This window comes from Abramis brama (genome assembly GCF_963993115.1).
Source record: "Abramis brama genome assembly, chromosome: 9".
Taxonomy (NCBI): domain Eukaryota; kingdom Metazoa; phylum Chordata; class Actinopteri; order Cypriniformes; family Leuciscidae; genus Abramis; species Abramis brama.
The window spans coordinates 10,549,205-10,553,755 of NC_139971.1; positions in this window are offsets into that span (position 1 = coordinate 10,549,205).

The window sequence follows — 4,551 nt, forward strand, 5'->3', positions numbered from 1 at the left end:
ATTAAATGTTAATGAATTCAGTTAGTAAGTTCATCCAAAGTGCTGGACTGTTTTCCTACACATGAAACATGTTTTTTCTTTTGCCCTCAAATTTTCAGTTCCAACTCTGAAATATATATATATATATATATATGTATATATGTATATGTATGTATGTATGTATATATATATATATGTATATATATATATGTATATATATATATGTGTATATATATATATGTATGTATATATATATGTATGTATATTATATATATATATATATATATATATATATATATATATATATATATATATACTAACGGCATGACATTTGCACACAGTGTACTGTAGATTCAGAAACAGGTTAGGGAAAGACAGAGGAACAACTGTTAAGTAGAGAAATAGATGGTTTATTCATTGCAAGTAAAGGAATGGAGAAAAAGAGGGTGGAATAATGCACTAAGTGGGAGATGCTGCCACTGACGTCATAATGTGACCTTCTGACTGACAGCCAATAGGACAGACGTAAGCTGTGCGTCTTGGCCTTTCTCTTCCTTTTGTGTAACTAAGGCTAATGTATTTATTTGACTTTTTCCACCTCATTTCCATTTAAAAGCGAAGCCTTTTGTCATTTTGTTCATACTGTAAACTTCCTCAAACGTGATGCCAGCACAGCAAGCGTCGACCGTAGGCTTGCGATGCGATAACTAAGTTCGTAAAGGCGTTATCTACCTCAAGGTAACAGCAGAAGGTTCCGTCTCCCAACTGTAGTGCTTTAAAGAAACACTTGCCCTCTCAACAATGTAGTGCACAGCAATTTCTATTTTTCATTTTGCATTTGCCATAGTGAAGTGTTAAGATCATTTATTTATTTTTAGCAGATGTGAGATATTTATTTTAAGAACGTTGTAATTTTTCAATGTGAGGCATTGGACTTCCATTCTGGTCTGTTTTGGCGCTCGGTGTTCGTTTAGCCGTGGATGATCGCTCATCCGTTTGAGTTGTACAGAAATTCGTGACGCTCTCCCAAGTTCCAGCGTTTGTTTTCATAAGGATTCACCATAATAATTATTTTATTTTTTTTTACTTGTAGGTGCTTTGTACGAGTGGAATACTGCTTTACGGCATTTTACGCGCCTAAAAGTCTTAATTTTGTTTTCTTTTATTTATATATATATATATATATATATATATATATATATATATATATATATATATATATATATATATATATATATATATATATATATACGTACGTACATAGTTAGAAATTGTGCATGGAAGAAAACCAATGGAAGGTACATTTAAAATGAAGTTAATGGTGAAGTATATTGTAAGTCATTAATTTTATTTTAATTGTATGTTTTTATTAAAGTATTTTTTTTTCCAAGCGAGCATGATTGAATTAGGTTCAGATATAGCATGTAGAACACTTAAAATATTTTTTTTTCTTTTTTTTGTTTTTATTTTGTTAATTTTGCCTTTTAATTGCTGGTTTCGATTCTGTTATCATTGGTTCCACTGTAAAATAACATCAATAAAATGGCCAGCAAGTGTATGACTGTCATCTTGTCTGTTTATTTTTTTATGTAAAAAAAAAAAAATGTGAATATGCTTTTTCAGAAGAGGGTTTTCCCTCTGTTCGTTCACATTTGTGCAGCCAACTGGTCATTTATTTACTGTGGGTAAGATTCATGAGCCTTATAGTCACTGATCTAGTACCAGTAACTATCACGTGCTCTTTGATGATATAGGTGCATAAAGTATTATGCACAGGGTCATTGAGGAAAAATTAAAAATTCTTGGTCATAAATATTGTTCAAATACAAATTATTATGGACCTGGTGCCTCCAGTCCAGAGAAATCAAAGTATTATGGAAGCGGGTTAAGCCAACGTGCTATGAAAGATGCTGTAAAACTAAACACATTAGTTTACATAAGACTATCCAAGCAATACCAATAACATCATACATACGAGCGCTGATAAATTGTTGATGGTGGGCCAGAACCTTTTACAATGAACCAGTTCAAATGACCAAAAAACATTTATTCAAATAATGAAAGACTTGATTGTTTTCCTTTAGCTAAATTGATTTCTTAGGTTATAAGATTGCAAACTTAAATTTCCACATATTTCTCAGATAATATCACAAGATGATATTTACTGCTCCATTAATGAAGAGCTCTGATGCAAAAGATGATGCAATAATTTTTAGGTTTTCAGGAGGAGTTGCTCCTATAATGTTTGTTGACTATTCATAGCATGGATGTTTTAAGAGTCTGCTATGATGCCAGGATGAGATCTTGTGACCCTGGGGCAGAGAAACTCCCTTCACTGATGGGGTTGCCCCTCTGAGAAGCCTGTAATTAGCCCACTACTGTATAATAGTTTCATTTCTCACTCAACTTGTGCTACAGACATGTATGCAAATATTGGGGATTGTTTTGAAGAGGTGTGATATTACTTTTCTAAGTAATTTTGAAGGGCAATTTTTGCATGGTGGAAAGATCCCATAGGTTTACTTTAAAGAGACCCGAAAGCATCGTTAGCCAACTATGGTCGCAAGTTCCCTCGTTACCAATAGAGTTCAATGGACATTGCGATGAACTTGCGACCATAGTTGGCCAACGATGCTTTCGGGAAACGCACCCCAGAATATCGTAGAGTCTTTGGACTGTTGACTTTGGCCAGTATGGAACCACCTGGCAACTGACAATGGCTATCCAGAACACCTTAGCAAACAGCAACATGCTTCATAAGTTCACCATCATACCTGAGAATGTGAAAAACTATTAAACTTTCTAATATTAAATGAACCATGCACCAATAAAATCTGAGCTGCTTGTAAGATATAAATGGGTATGGTTCCCATCAGACCACCAGCTGAAGAGAAGCCCAGCTGTGAGTTTCAGCTTTATGCCCGGTTCCTTAGGAACATCAGCCAAAACATGCGTGTGGTTACCATGTCCACACAGCCTGGAGGGAGTTATGTTCTTCTACACACACATTAATCAGTGGTTTCATTAGAATGTTGACATGAATTCCAGTCCAGAGAGAGACAGGTTTCATGCCCTCAGAACATACTACACTGAGCCTAGGGGTGTAGGGTAAATGGTTAACATTTACAAAGTAGATTTTTACATTTCCATAAGATAGTGTGTTGCGATGACATTTTAGTGGCACTTTAAAGTAAAAAAATAAAAAGTACAATTTTGAAAATAAATCTAGAGCCAACCCTGTTTCTGGAGGGTTACATTCGGCAGAGTTTAGGGTACGTTTACATGACAACGATGTACTAAAAACGGGAAAAAATGTCTTTGCATTTTTCATGTAAAGACGACACCATTGTCAAAACGACCCCCATTCACACAGATCTGCAAAGAAGAAAACAAAAAAACGAAAAATGCTGTATTAAGCATGCCAGTTGGCGGTGTCACTTTGTAAAGAAACACTACACGACTACAGACTGAACATGTAATATGCGTGCGCATGATGTCACTGTTTTCACAAATTCACATTTTTGTAGTTTACACCGAGATGATAACATATCGTTTTCAAAACTGTGTACTTTGAAAGTGCGATTTCAGGCCCCCAAATGCGTTGTCGTTGTATACGTTTTTAGTTGATATCTTTCGTGTAAACGGCCCCTTAGCTACAAACCTAATAATCAAATACACCTGAACCAGCTAATCAGGTTGTTCAGGATTACTTGAAAATAACACATAGGTGTGTTGGAGAAGGTGTAGTTGGAACTGATGTTGGAACTGTAGCCTCAGGAGTAGGGTTATGCCTGGTATAAAGAATAAAGTTGTTACTTTGCGAGAATAAAGTAGTAATATTAGGAGAATAAAGTCAAAATTGCAACAAATTCGTACCATTATGAGATTAAAGTAGAAATATAATAAGAATACATTTTTAAAAGTAACCTCAAAGGGGACATTCTTCTAAAATGCTGAACATGGCATTGTGCAGTGAAGACTAAATTCACCTTATTGACAATAAACACTATAAACAGTCAAGTAGATGAGCCCAGAATATAAATGCAACTTGCAACATTTTGTATTGTCTTTCCTCTTGGATTATGGACATATGTAGTGTTTACAACTGTATTCATTTTGTAATTTAATCTCAAAGCTTTCACTTTGTTCTTGTGAAAGGCATATTAATTTTAATATGGCACCAATGTTGAAGTCGAGACCAGCTAATTTGAGTCAAATTAAGTCAAGACCATGACCAAAGAAGGGTTGAGTCTGAGTCAAGCCCAAGTCTACATGCTCCTGCGGTCTTGACTTAATTAAATATGGTCTTGGATTGAGGGGCCGTTTACACTTCATCATTTTCAACTAAAAATAGAAATTGTTTATGCATTATGCATCATACACAACAACAGCGTTTTGGGGGCCTGAAAGCAAAAGCTTTTGAAAACGTGTTTCAAAGTGCAAGTTTTTGAAAACGATACGTTATCGTCTCTGTGTAAATAACAAAAATGTGAATTTGTGTTTCAGTGACGTCATGCACATGCGTATCACATGTTCAGTCTATAGGCGTGTAGTTTTTCTTTACAAAGTGGC